Consider the following 15,516-nt stretch of genomic DNA (forward strand, 5'->3'; position numbering starts at 1 on the left):
TGGGGAGGACATCAGTAAAATTGGAGAGCGAATTTAACCAATGGTTTATGGACCTTGAAGGGAAAAAATGCCAAGAAATATGAGTGAAAATGGGTTTCCTGAAAACAAAGTGAATCCAATGAGCCTCACTGCCTATTTTCAGGAGGTCACTATATTGAAAAAATTAGGAGAAAGCCGACAGAGTAAATCTTATCTGACACTGTCTTTCCGGACAGCCTTGATTCAAAGTGGAGAAGTGCTGGTCAAGGAGGACCGCACGCAGACACCCGCTGGTCGCTGGCCACAGCAGGCGGCAGGGGCTACGTGTGGTCCAGTCCTTGCCTTGTCTGCACGGCAGACCTGTCTGTCAAAGGCGGGGAGGGTGTGAGGTGGGACCCAGACTGCAGGAGGCTGTGACTGGAGGGCTACCAGGATGAAGTGGAATCAAGATGAGAACAAACAGGGGGAGAAAGTTCTGCATTAGAGAAAAAATAAACCACACCAAGAAGAGAACCGGGAGCTTGGGCTTAGGAGAAGCCTCAATGAAAAGAGATCCTGAGTCTCTTGCTTGACTAAAAATTCAGTGTGGTGGAACAGCTGTTTTAAAAAAAGACATTTTTAAAAGATAAATAGGGGGCTGGAGGAAACGGATGAAGGGAGCAGTCAAAAGGTACCAAAGGTTGTAGAATAAGTTAGTCCTGGGAATGTGAAGTCCAGCATGGTGACTATAGTTTAACAAGACCGTACTGTATATTTGCAAATTGCTGAGACAGTAGATCTTAAAATGTTCTCATCCGCAGAAAAAAATGTGTAACTATGTGCAGGGTGATGGATGTCAACGAGAATTATCGCGGGGATCATTACTTAATATATACAAACAGCTAATCACTAGGTTGTACACCTGAAACTAATATAATGTATTATGTCAATTACCGCACAGTAAAAAAAATTATAGAGAGGAAACAGCATGACTTGCAGTAACTCATTTAATCTTCAGAACAACTCCACAAGATAGATACAAAAACATTTTAATACAAGATGAGTCCCGTAGTTAGTAGTGCCAGAAAGTAAAGGATTGCTCAGAAAAACTCCAAAATCCCACATGGATGAGGGTATGCCAGAAAGACACAGGAGCCACTGAAACAGCACCCAATGACTAAGACTGGAAGAACTCACACAACAAAATAAAGGAGTATTGGATTATAACTGAAAATATTAAATAAATATTCATGAGTCCATACTGATTTAAATTAATAACTGAATAAACAAACAAATGGGGGGAAATGGACAAAACCTCCTTTGCAGAAGAATTCCAAATAATTTATGCAAACCCTCCAGCCTCACTCCTTCACTGGGCACTGTACACAGGGACTTCTTTCCAATGAGGACAGTACTTTAAAATGGATTATATAAATAGAATATATTTTATACATGTGTGTTTATTAATGAGAACTTCTACTCTGTCTTTCTAGTGGGTTTTTGCCACCCGGTGTGTATTTCACACAGACAGCACACCTCAGTTTGGACTTGCCACACTTCAAGTGCTCAACAGCCTCATGAGAGTGGCTTCCGTACTAGAAAGCACAACTCTGGGATGCTCGGAAACCAGAACTTGGGATGTCCAGGGAGCAAGGCCCCACATAAAGGAAGGCATTTAGCACTGTTCCCTGTGTGTGGCTGGAATAGGGGACCCGGAAGAAGAGCCATCTCACAAGACAGGAGGGATCCCAGCAGAGGCCAGTGACCCCCTGCTGGAGACCCCCAAGAAAGAGCTCTTTCATTGGCTTGGCATTTGGACTGAATGTATGAACGAACCACTGAGGGTCCATCCAACTCTTACACAGCTGAGTCTAGCATTTATGCTACGATAAGTCACCTTTGTGTGATGCCTTCCAGAATGCAAAATGCCACAGCACCCAAGATCTCATCCGATTCTCCTCCAGTTCACCCAGGTAAGTATAACTATCTCCCACTTTTTTGAGGTAAGAAACAGAGGCTCAGAGAGGTTAAGAGGCTGCCCCAGCCACACAGGCATGACGCCTTCCCAAGGTGGAGGAGAGGAACATGGGGCACCCAGCTGGGTGTGGGTGTCCAGGGAAATTCTCTCCAAGGCCCCAGGTCAATCACACACGTGCTGAGCTCACTCAGCAGCTTGGGGCGAGGAGGGGTTGGGGATATATCCTTTAGGTGGCCCCAGTTAGGATACGCAGTGTAGTGTCGGGGTGCTGTGACCTGGGGGACACTGCTTTTGCTCTGAATTCAGGGCACTAGGATACAGGGACCAGGAGAGCAGAGATGGCTTTACTCCCAGCATCTGCGTTATCTGGTCTTTAAAGTCACACCCACTGCTCCCCAGAACATCTGCCCAAAACAGCCCCGACATCTGGATGTTACAACAGAGACTCATCCCTGTGGAATGACAAAGAGCATCTGACCCTCGTCATGCAGCACTTTTGTTTCTGTCTGGCTTGAGCCAGCTGGGAAGGAGCAAGCCATCGGGGGAAATGGGTGTGCCCTCTTGGCACAGCGAACCTGCTGGTCTCGTGGCTGTTCCCCTCCTGTGGCCGATCTCTCCACAGCCAGCACTCATCCAACCCGCAAAGGAAAGCCATGTACTTGTTCAGTTCTAGATGGGTTCAGAAAACCAGATCTCATCACTCCAAAGCTCTTCCTTGATTCTCACTCTAAGCTGAATCTCCTGATCTCAGCACACTCTCCCTTCCTTGCCAAGCTTGGCTCACAATTACTCCTGCCAATTAAAAACACCTCCAAGTTTAAACTCTGACTATTTGGTTCCACTGAGCCAAATCCAGGAGGTCTAGTGCATCACTCACTGTGCACAGATAACCCCCAACTACCCACAGGATGAAGCCTGATGCTCTGGCATGGGGTTTCCGCCCCCATCGACTCCCATTCTGCCTTCCTGTGCAGTCTGTGCCACAAGGGCACTGCCCAAAAGCTGTTTCCTGAGGGTGGAACACTCACTGGCCTCTGTGCCTTCGCTTTTGATGTTCCGTCTCCTGAAATCCCTTCCATTCACGTCTTGACCTGGCAAGTCACACCTCTGCTTCTAGTTCCAGTTCAAATGTTACCTCCCCGCCGAAGCCTTCATCCCCCTGAGGTCCTGGAGCATCAGTGACATGTCTCTTCCCTAGTTCTGATTACCTGTATCTCTATCACAGCGAAATGAACAAACAAGATAATCCCAGAAAGTGGGAAGAAAACACAACAGGAAAACGTGACAGAGGGACACGAGGTGGAAGGGAGGTCAGAGAGGTCTGTTCCTTGGAGGTGGGCTTGAATGGGGGCCTGAGAGATAAGGAGGCGGCAGTTTCTGGGGGCTGAAAGTTCCACACGGAGGGAAGCGGGAGTGGGAAGGCCAGAGGTGGGCGCTGAGCTTGAAGGATCCCAGAAACGAGCCGGGACAGCGTGGAAGGACACAGGCAGGCAGGAAGGCAGGCTCTCTGCCATGGTTTGAGACGAGCAGTCTGGGTTTATCCTCAGGGAAATAGAAAACCACTGGCACATTTAAAGGAGGGAGGTGGCATAAAAATGATTCTGATTTCTGAGTGAATAATGGATTATGGCGTGGATGCAGGAGATGGTATGCTGGACCAGAACATTTATTGATGGATGAGATAGATGCAGGGAATGGAGTTAAGGGATTTTGACCACTTCCCCACTTTACGCAGCGTAAGCTTCTAGAGAACAGGAGGGCTCACCGTGCCCTGTGGCTGCAGGCTGTGTAATAACACCACGTCCACAGCGACAAGCCTTAGAAAGTGTTCCCCATGTACGTTATTTCTATTTCTGTTAGAGCTCACAGCACACTGCACTGTCATCTTTGCTCTCAAATCAGTCATCCCTTGTACCCCCAACATGCCAAGGGCAGGGGCCAGGGCAGAGGGTGTGGCCCACAGTGGGTGCACCATCATGCCTGCGGAATGCTTACCAGAGACTGGCAACTGATTACCAAGGGTGAGCCAGGGGGTTGGGGGGGGCAGCATCACAGAAACAAGAGGCCCTGCTTGTTTTCATGTGACAGTCACAAGTGTGTTGGCTAGAGATCAGTCACAATGACTTTCAGTCACCCAGTCACGGAGCAAAGAGAGGACCAGAACCCCTGGAAACATCCTCGATGACACCAAGGGGCTCCCCGTCTCTGGGGGCCTGTTGGATTTCGAGCTGGAGGAAATTTTGCCCAGATTTGCTGCTCCTTCTGTTCTTAACTCTCCGGTGACAGAAAGGCTCCAGGAGGAACCTGTGCTCTTGCTCAGAGATGCCAATGTCACTGTGTATCACCAGGCTGCCACTTACGCGCCTCCTCCTCCCTCCCTCGCTGTGCCCCAAACAGCTCCGTGACTGCTTCCTCCCAGATGTCTTCCTGAATGGCCCTGAATGTCAGTAATCTCTTGGAAACTGGCCACTGCTGCTGTTAATGTCTGGGTTGTCAGACCCCTCACAGCCTTTGAATTTGTCATGGGCTATTAACCAGCTAACTTTTCATTAAGTGCTGGTAAAGATCAATTTCTGGGGGGCTGATTTGGCTCCACTTGTTTGCTAAAAACAGATGGGTCTGCTTTCATCTCCCGTCGCTTCACTTTGTAGGACTTGGTGGCCTAGGTACTGGTCAGTAATCTCCTTGCTTTTCAGGTGTTGGGCAGACTGGCCTCCATTGTTACGGTGACAGCCAAGTGAGGGCAGTGAAGGGGCAGTGGCAAGAGCTCAGGGTGTCAGGGCGGCCAACTGCTTCCTCCCCTCGCCTACCCTGCTCTCAATACACATAGCTGATTGGCCCAGGGACAAACCACTCAGCCCGACTGAGCCAATCGCATTGTTTCTCCTGGGAATCTGGATTTCCAACAGAGATGAAGGCATTTTAGCAAGGTTGGGGACTTGGCACCGATGCAGATACCAGGAGGGGAAGCCACCGCATGGAATGACACAGGCATAAACGCAGTCTCGTCTGAGAACCGAGAGCGTAAACCTAGCTCTCAACTTTTCAATTCTGTTTCTGTGAGGCCCAGTCAAACCTCATTTCCTGTCTTGAGCTGCCTGTGAAATATTCCACTGTATCCTTAAAATAAACCCTGCCAGCGGGTTTTCTTTTCCTTGAGACTGCACATCTCTAAGATGATGGGCTTTGATGTCAGAGCAACCTAGATTCAAATCTTGGTCCTGGTGCTTACTATATCATCCTATCCATTCACATGTAACTCCTCCAGGCCTTAGTTTTCTCACCTGTAAAATGGGGCTAATGCCACTCACCTCATTGGGGGGGGGTCCCATTGCAATGATTAAATCAGTCAATGTAGGTGAAAGTACCTGCCTCCCACTGATGTCTGTTGAATGGCTCTCAGTCTGTGGAAAGAGCAGTTATGTATGGCAATGTCTGAGGACACCTGGTTGCCACACCTGCCGGGGGGAGGGGGCTACTTACATCTCATGGGTAGAGGCCAGGGATGCTGCTAAACTTCCTGCAATGCACAGGCAAGCCCACAGCACAGGATAATCCAGCCCTAAATGCCAACGGTGCTGAAGCAGAGAAGCTCTGTTGTGAAGTCTGGATCTGCTGTTAACTCAGGACAGGGACCCATGGCCACGTTTGACACCAGCTACAGCACTTCTAAAGTGACCCCTTCTGAGACCCGCTGTCTCCCCAACAGCTCCTTCTCTCCCTGCTGCCATTGCACCTCCTTTTCTCCACCTGTACCCTCCATTCTGGAGGAGAACGCAAAAGTGTCTCAAGTCATGCTTGGCTCGGGGCTCTCCTTTCTCTGGGAGAAGCCCGTGGGGATCTGATAATGAAAGTCTAGAGGTGAAACCTTCATCCTTACTTGCTCATGTCTTTGGCATGAAAAAGAGGAGCGAAAGGGCTCCTCTGGGTGGTGGGACATGGAACCCACCACGTGTGCTAACAGTGGAGCCAGGAGGTCAGGCGTGGTACAAGCCCTGCTCCCGGCCTCCACCTCTCACCAGCCTCAGCTCCCGGGACCTATTTTTCTCACACCGACTCAGCTGTATCTGGGGCTCTTCTTCCAAAGACTCATTAGATGGTCCAGCTTTGCACGGAGGGTCTCATAATCATCTTGCTGGGCAGACGCACACCTACAGCTACAGAGAAGTCAACATCACCGGGGCAATGTGAGGGTGGTTTTGGATCTTGGAGTGAAAGGAAAGAATATGATCATATTCAGAGTGGCTTTAGCCATCAGTAGTTGGGACGCTTCACAAGGATGGGCAGAAGGGAAGTGAGTGGGGGAACCAGGGCTGGGGGGCTTCCGGAACTTCCCAGGAGAAAAGGCAGGTGGTGGTCCTACTTCAGAGTCAAATGGCATAAGGCAAGCTCAACTCCATCAGAACTGGCCACCTGTTCCCAGGTCTGGTGCGGGAGCAGGGGTGGCAGCAGAAACTCCAAACAGTAAGACGTGGGTATCAGGAGGTTAGATATTGCGGTTCTGGGGGGGTTTGTGGCAGTTCAAACAGACCTCAGATTCCACTTAGGGACAGATCAGGGAAGCCGTTCCTGTAGGGAAGGGACAGTCCAAGGCTGGCAAGGTGGGCAGCCCAGGTCCCAGGTAAATGGTGGGGATCCATTAGGGGCACACATGGGTGACCATGGGCCCCACAATTCAGTGAACACAAACTTGTCTTGTGGATCTAACCCCAGTTCTTAAAATCCCAGGCTCTGGGCAGCAAGGTGAGTTCACCTCCACCGGCTGCTCAGATGTGGCGTCTGCTACACTGCCAGTCTTGGGGAGGATTCAGGCAGGAGGTGGGGCAGAAACGGAAACAGGAGGGCCAGAAGCTGAGCGGGATGTACGTACAGGAGGGGATGTCTTGAATCACACAGGTTCTGCCATTTTACATAGAAAGGCTAATGATGCCTTAGTTAACTGCATGACCTGCCTTCCAAAATCTTTTCAATGGCCCGAGACTGTGGTTTTTAACTGTGGTCCCCAACCAGCTGCATCAGCATCCACCTGGGAGCTTGTCAGAAATGCAAATGATCAGGCCCCACCTCAGTCCTGCAGAATCAGAACCTCTGGGAAGGGGACCCAGCCAGCTGTGTTGGAAGAGGCTTCCAGAGGGTTGACAGCCTGAGAGCCACTTGCCTCAAGAAAAGAGACCCAGCTAATGGGCAATTAAAAATTGGATTTTAATACACTGGGGGATGAAATTCTAGGCTGGGGTCACACTCTTCTTGTGGCTCCGTTCTATCTGGAGTAAATCAAGGCATTTGCAGCTGAGGAAGGCAGGGCTAAGAACCGACTCTCCAATATGGATGGGATGTGGTTCGGTGGCTACAGACACTGCTGCATAAGATAAGACAGCCTCTTTCACATGCCAGTACAGCTACAGGTTCTGATGTGTGCGCACAGGGAAGATAAGTCTCCATAATAAAGACAACGACTCTTTAAAGAGCAGTTTTTATGTGTCTACCATGCGCTATCCAATATAGCTTTCACCCAGACACCGTAGATGCCTGTTAAGCCTCTCAGCTTCTTCATTTATAAGATGAGAAAGTCCCTTCTGGCTCTAATTAGGTCTAAGATTAAGCCTAGAGGTGTGCATCAGACATCTAAGAGCATCTTATAATCCAGCTGGGAAATGCTAGCAAAATCCATGAGGCCATTCATTGCCTTCATTAAGTCTCAGTGCTCGCCCACAGATGCACACACACCTCGATGCATTCTTAACACCATCACAGAGGGCAGAGCAATCGGGGTCGAGTTTGGGATCAAAGGCTGGACCCGAATCTGGACTTCATCACCTACTAAGTGGGTGACTTAAGATATTGAGAATATCTACTTTGCAAGGTGGCTCTGAGGCTTAAGGAAGAAGGGAACACACTAAGGATAGAGGCTAGCACCTGGCAGTAGCTCAATAAATGCAATTTGCCTCTGCATTATTAAAAAATGCTAAATCATATGATACAGAAAACAAATGGCTAGAGTTAGGGGACAGGGACGTTTGTTATTTATAATGCTGAAAAGCTGAAAGCCACGACATGACCTACAGGGGGAGACAAGCTAAATAAATCAACTGCACAGCCGTATGATGGGCTATTAGACGGTTTTTAAAATGCTGCTTAAAGATAAATTAGTGGGATGGGGAAATTCTCCTAACAATTGGAGAATACAGAAAGAGAAACTGTATAAACAGCACAATGCCAGTGATGTACAAATAACGTGCCCCTTATATACGCCTGTGCGTTTCATCTCTGGAAGATACATGCAAATTATAATCATAACTCCTGGGTGGTAAACGGTAAGTTTGTAAATCTTTTCTGTATACTTCTCTGTACTTTAAAACACATTGTACAATGAGTATGTGCTGTTCTAAGAGACGATACATTTTATTTGTAAGAGATGGTACAGTTTATTTCTAAGTGTTAGAAACAAGAGGCGGAAGTAAGAGGACAAGGGATTGGAGCCAAGGCTTGCTGGATGGCGAGGAGATGGGAAGAAAGCTGAGACGGGGTCCCGGCCAGGGAGGAGCAGATGGAACCACAGAGCAGGTGTGGGGAGGGTGTGGCTAGAGTTGTCGGGACCTGCCTGTCCGATGGCAAAGAGCATGCCGGGAGCTGGGGGTAGGGCGGGCGGGAACGTCTCAATGGACAGACTGGGTGGCAGTTTGGGAAGAAGTGGAGTGTCAGGCAGGTTGGACTTGCTGCAGCAGATGACAGAGGACTCACTGCAGGCTCTTGAGTAGGGGGACAGCAGAATGTAGATGCAGCCCTCGAGTTCAGGACGGCCGAAAAACGGGGCCCTAGACGGAGGAGGAGGAGGAGGAAGGGGAGGAGCCACTGACAGTGATGGGAACCAGAGGAAAGAGCTCTGGGGTTGGGAGGCCTCTGGGAAGGAAGATCCAGTAGGACCTCCTGTCTCCCTTGTGAAGAGAGGAAGGGCAAGGAGCAGCCAGAGGTGCCTCCCACATGCTGGCCAGAGAGACTGAGGGTGTGGCAAGGCTGTGACCAAAATCCACCAACACGGTGATGTAGATGTGATTTAGCGGTCCAGCAGACAGAGCCTGCCTGGACCTGGGCTCATCCGCACAAGGGAAGGGATGAGTTCCTGGAGAGACAGAACAGGGGTCCAGGAAACTGACCTCATCCTTTGGGGGCTGGAGGAGGAAGAACAGGCCCAGAGGGTGAGGAAGCAGGGGTCAGCGAGGGAGGAAGACTGTTGCCTCCTCCCAGGAAGCCAAGAGAAGAGAGTGTTTCAGGGAGGGTGACGGTGGTGATCAGACAGGGGCCACTGGTCACCTTTGAGAGGTGGAGTTGAAGCTCATCCTAAGAGGCCAAAAATTCATATGCTGGGCCATGGAGCCACTGGTGTGGTGATGGGAAGAGAAAGACAGACCCAGACCGGAGCTGGAAGGAGCAGCTGAGTTAAGAGGGGAGGAAGAGGTGACAGAAGTGTGTCTGAAGGCACAAAGGAAGGAGGCTCTCAGAAGGGACAGGAAAAAACGTGGAGAAGAGGGGGAGATAGAGGCACCAAGAGCTGCTTAAGCTTCTCCGAGCTCCCGGGACCAATCACTATGACCCGGGTTATCATTTCAGCCTCCCCGAGTTCTGAGCCAGGACTCAGTGAGTTCACATGCGTAAAACACCTGGCCCTGTGGACATTCAATGTGTGGAAGTGGTTGTCATGATGTGGAACTAACTAGAGAAGATGGTGGAGACAGCGGTGGATCAAAAGGTGAATCAGGAACCAGGTAAGAACCTCACCTAGGAAAATAATGCAGATGAAGCTGAGTTCCTCCGTGCGTGGAGCCCATTTACCACCTGGCATTCAAATCTGGGCACCACTGAACAAAAAGGGATCAAAGGTTACGTGTGTGTGATACTGAGTTCTCCATTTGGGGTTGGACAGGGTGGCCCAAGGATAGGCTGGATTTACTCTTTATTCTTCTCATCTTCAGAAAGCTTGGGTCTCCTCACTCCCAAATTAACCAAAAACCTCTTTCTGAGTTTGGATTCAAAACCTAAGTAATGTTGACACAGGATGGACGTGTGAAGGAGACACCGAGTATTTGTCAGGAGATGGCTATTTGGGCGTTGTTTGTTTTCATGGCCTGCAGCGGTGAGACAAAGAATACCTATAACCCCATGGGTGATACGCTCCTCCTAGTCCAAGCCACTGGCCCCCCACCACTGGCCCTTGGGGTAAGGCCTAGCCAGGTCCAGGAGGCTGGCCCAAGCCCAGGAACAGAGTCAAGTCCACTGGCATCTATGGAAAGTTAACACAAACCTTTGGCCAATTACTAACATCTCAGCCCAAACAATGGGGCCAATGACCCTCAGCTGATCAGGCAGCTATGCCTATGACAACTGCACAGAGCTGGGTCACAAGAAATCAGACAGTTTACGCAGAATAGAAGAGCAATTCCTGGTCATCTTGTTTCTAGAATATCTTCCCTATCTTCTAATCACTGTGCAGCCACCTGAATCATCCTCCTAAATATGTATCTTAAAACCTGCCAATGACTCCCTATGGCCAAGATCACCTGACCCTCTTGGGTGGATGAGTGCCCCTTAACATGACATCAACTTTTTAATTCTCCTTGACTTTGTCCTCTGCTTGCTGATTTCTCGATGGGCATTACTTCTTTATCCATTTACACTTTTGCATCTGGACTCATGCTATCCCCTCTGCATGGGACGTCTTCCCTCCTTCCTTGTATAACTGTTAAACTCCTATTCACTCTTCAAAGCTCAGCTGAAGTCGCACCTCCTCTGACCCCCAGCCCTCGCCCCCCACCATTGCTCCAATCCACGGCCAGCAATCTGAGCTCTCACTGGGCATAGGCAACACTGGGAACGTCTGTGGGCTCCTCTGAAGCAGGAAGTGCCTCCTGCTCTCATGGAGCCCAGCACAGTGCCTGCCACAAAGCTCCTAAGTGTTCAGAGGTGCATGAATAAGACAAGACCACCTCAGAGCCTCACCCCCACATTAACTGGCCTGACAGTCTGCGAGCCCAAGAAAGCATTTTCTGGGTGTCACGGCAAAACAGTCACACCTCATCCCTTAAGTCATCCTCCACTGTTGTCTCTAATACTCGACATCTTTTCACTTTTGAAATTAATGTTAGGTTCGCTAGGCAAAACGATTTGAGTAGGTTTTGCACAGCCTGCCTCTGCCTGGCACATTTTTGACACCGTATGAATGCTAAATGGTAACAGTCAAAAGAAGAGGAGAAGCTTTTGCTTAAAGAAAGATGCCAAGAGCTTGGCTGAGAGGGGAAGCATCCTGTTCTACGGTAACCGTCTGGCTGAGAGAGGGGGACAGGGCATGGCTCTAGGGAAAGCCATCAAAGGGACCCCGAGCTCCCTGGACTCCTCTGAGACAGGAGACCTCTTGCCGGCCCCCACCCACTCTCTTAAGAAGGTGCATTCTGCTCACCCTTTAGCTTGAAGCTGAACCTCGTGGCTATTACATTAAATAAACCTCCCTACTCCTTCCTGCCAACCCTCCAATTAAATGATTAGATTGTGTTCGGCATCACTTAGCTAGGAATTCAGGGCACAGAGATTTTCTAAAAGGTTAAAACTAAATATTTAAAGTCATTTCAAGCGCCTCCTATGTTTACACGCTTCAAATTCTCCATCACTTTTAGTACCTAAGACGCTTCAGTTCCTTCGGCCATTGTGGTTCTGACTTCTAACACTGGGCATGTGTGGGAAGGACGGCGCCTCACTGCAGATTCCAAAATTCGGTGATTCTAATCACCATATGTACATCTGTGTTCAGTGAAACCTGACTGTCTCCATCTGCATTTAAAATATGTTGATTGTTGTTTTTTTGTTTCATATATAGTAGTTAGTATCTGCAAATCCCAGACTCCTAAACAATAATGTCCTACCATTTAGCATAGGGAACTATATTCAATATCTTGTAATACCCTATAATGGAAAAGAATCTAAAAAAGAGTATGTAATATGTATAACCGAATCACTATGCTGTACACCAGAAACCAACATAACGTTGTAAATCAACTACACTTCAATAAAGAATATATAATGAATATTTAATATCTGTGTTTGAAGAGAAAACAATTAAAAATTAAATAACAAAATACATGTGTTGAAATGTCACAGAGTTCATACTGGAGGCATGGGCAGGCACTGAAAGCAAGGAAACCCACCACTGCTTTCCCCTTTCTCTGAATTCCCAGTGTACAAAAGACTGTACATTTAGTCTTCTGCTGTATTTTAGCTGATTTCCTAAGAGTTCTGTTCATTTAGCAAACATTATTTGGCTCAAGCACTGAAATCTCACCTCCAAAAACAGGACTTCTAATCCCTGGTCCTGGCAACTATTTTCCCCACATCTCCCTCCCTGCCCCTGCGATGCTTGCCGAGCAAGGCGGACATCCAGGATAAACACCTGCGGAGCAATGGAAGCGCACCTGTATGACACATGCACCGAAAGGCTGATGGGAACCAAGAGCTGTCATCCATCCTAGGGAATCTGATATAAATCCAGTTCTCTCTCTTGCCCAGGGTTGGTATGAGGGAAAGGTTAGCACTAACGTTTCCAGAGCCCCTCTGTAGGCTGGACATCCTCAATTTAACGCCCACAGCAGCCTTGTGAGATGGGCACTGCCAAGGAGGAAGCAGACGGTCTGAGGCCAGCTAGGCCCACGCCCCACAGCACGTAGGGACAAGCCGGGTAACCCACGCAAAGGTCGAGGATTGCACCTGAGTCAGTCCTGGTGTCTGTCAAAATTACAGACTCCCATGAATTTCTATGAGTGGGATCTGAAAATGGACGTTTTAAACAGCTCCCCGAGTTGCTTCTGATGTACCCCGATGCTTGAGACCCACGGCTAACAGGTGGCAATTAAGGAAGGTTGATGCCCTCACCTGCCATTATCAGCAGTAATTACCCTTTGCTCCCTGAGATTCCCTGTTAAGGCCAAGGCACAGGCAATGGTCCAGGCAATGGGCAGCACTGTCCAGGCACCACCATGCCCTCTTTGGACATCGCTGCTCAGGTCCTCAGGGGAGACGGCACAGTGTCACTGGGGGTCCTGCTCTTAGGACATGGGGCAGGTCTGCAGCCCGCTGTCCTACCCTAGACACCCACGGCATGGTGAGAGCCCAGGAAGGGGGCTCCCAGGTGAGGAGCGCGGCTCACGTGGGATGAGCCTCTCCTTTCAGACTGCCGCCACCGCCACCGCCCGTCTCTTTGGAACCTGAGGCAGACAGGTGCTTACTCACAGCTCACCCTGGACTACCTCCCAGTAAGACAGGTTCAAACGCCATTAGAAACTGGATTGCCAAAATCCACCTGCCTAGCAGGATTACCCACACCTGGATGGAACCTGAACTATTCAGAGAACTGACCTGTTTGCTTTCATGAGAAAATGTCTTCTTTTAAGACTATGATAACTGTTATTTTTGAAAACATTAAGGCATATGGAGATGTAATACTTCTATTAGTGAAGCTGAGTGTCGAGACTGCATACATCCTTCCAGCTGTTTCTCCATCCCCATGAATTTTCTTCTTCCCCAGATCACCTTTCCTGTTTGTATAATTATCATTTAATAATTTATTTATTTTAATGGATTGAACCCAGGACCTCGTCCACGTTAGGCATGCACTCTACCACTGAGCTATATACCCTTCCCTGTTTGTAGAAAATGAGTAATGATCTCTCACATTTGTACAGAACTTCATAATTTTCCGAGTCCTTTTACTCCTATGAGCTCATATATTTTCTCCTGGCCAGCCAGGGAGGTCGTTCAGACTGGCATCATTATTCCATTTTAGAGATGACACAGGATCAGAGAGATAAGGTGGAACATCCATACACCCAGCTCTACCTGTTCCCAGAGAGAAAGCAGCACCTGAACACAGGTCTTCCAGCTCCAGTGTATTTGCTAGGCTGTGTCTGACCCACATGGGAGGCTCTCACTCATCTCAAATAATTTTGCAGTGAGCAGAGGATGCAGTCAGGTCCCATTCCTGCACATGTGAGGCTAACTGCTCTTCTCAGTACATGAGACACCAGTGGTCCAGGGGCCATGGTTAAGGATGGACCACTCTGCCATTAAACAGGGATCTGGGAGATGGTGTTGAAGCCAAGACTGCTGGAATGCCCACCACCAGGCTGGTATGCTGGAAAGTAGGGGGTAGAAATAAAAAACCAAAGCTGGGAGAAAACGAAGCCTCGTGAATCAGAACATCCAGGAAACCTGATAATGTTCTAGCAACTACATGAACTGCTGGAGCAAGGGCAGTGTGAGCTGCAGAGAAGTTCAGGTCTCAGGCTGTGTCTTTCAGGGGACCCTGAAGTCAGTTTCACACCAAGAGTAAGAATGAATGAAAACGAAGTGACATGATGACATGCATGTTGGCAACTCAAAACAGGTGTCATAGCAATGTAAGTGCAGCTTCAGGAATCTTCTAGGGACTTGACTTATGCTGGGGAGGAGGAGGACTGAGGCTGGTCAATAGGACCCGTGCAACAAGTTCTAGGTTTAGTGTTCTAGAAACTGACCCCCTACATATAAACACATGGCTTTATTATTGAGATTTTGTTGCCAGAAGCATGGATTTAGAATAGAAAATCTGAGTTGGAGAGCTAGCTTGACCATTTCTGAAAAATGTCATCATGCACCAGCCTCTGAGCCTGGGGTTCCTGTATATGCACAAATGAGTTGTTTGGAGGGTCTAATGAATAATGCATTAATTTCCCCCAAGTCAGGCCAAGAAAGAAAAGACAGTCCTGTTTGGCAGTAAAACACATCGTTTGGCACAGACACTATTACCAAAACATCATGTGGCTGAAAACATCTGCGGATTTTAAAGAGGGTAGTTGTAAGCAACAGACACATCACAGAAGATCAAGACTCAGGCTTATGGGATACAACTGAGCATCCCAGGGCATGCTGCTACAGTAATAAGCTCCGTGGCTACTGGCTTATTTTGTTTTATTTACTGCTGTGTCCACAGTACTCAGAACACGGGGTGGCCCCTTGAATATATTCACTATCTGCTGAAATAAGGAACCTCTGGAGTTGGTCACCGCGGAGCAGAACTTCCGAGCAATGTTAACCAAAACGGCCGCAGGCCTGCCTCCCCTGCTCCTGCCTTCTCAGAGGTCACATTCTAATGCTCTGTTGAAGGAAGACTGTTAACTTCACCACGAAATCAGGGCACTTCCCAGCACAGCACAGGATGCAAAGTTACAAACCCACGAAGTCACAAGACTGTAAGACTGGAGGAAATCTCAGGGGCCACCTGACTTCACCCTTTCAGAGAGAGAATAAAGCTGGGGTCTGGGAGGTGAGCTCCTGGTTACATAACCAGTTGGTAGCAAAACTAGGACTTGCAACCAGGGAGTGGTGACTGACGCAAAGTTAATGTTTTTTAATTGAAAAAAAAAAATACTATTCTTTGGCTTTGAAAGAGGCGTGGGGCTCCCTATCAAGGTGAGTGAAAAGGCTGGATGAACTGATGATACCTTCGCCCAGGTGAGAAAGATAAAGGGGTGTCATTTTCTAAACTTTGGGATTGGTTGATA

General features: G+C 48.7%; 1 protein-coding gene across 2 annotated transcripts in view; it reads right to left on the minus strand.

Moving 5' to 3' along the window:
* The window catches only part of SLCO3A1 (solute carrier organic anion transporter family member 3A1), a 266,744-nt gene that overhangs the window by 90,774 nt on the left and 160,454 nt on the right, over window positions 1–15,516 (minus strand). The window lies entirely within an intron of this gene.

This window comes from Camelus bactrianus, chromosome 27 (genome assembly GCF_048773025.1).
Source record: "Camelus bactrianus isolate YW-2024 breed Bactrian camel chromosome 27, ASM4877302v1, whole genome shotgun sequence".
Lineage (NCBI taxonomy): Eukaryota > Metazoa > Chordata > Mammalia > Artiodactyla > Camelidae > Camelus > Camelus bactrianus.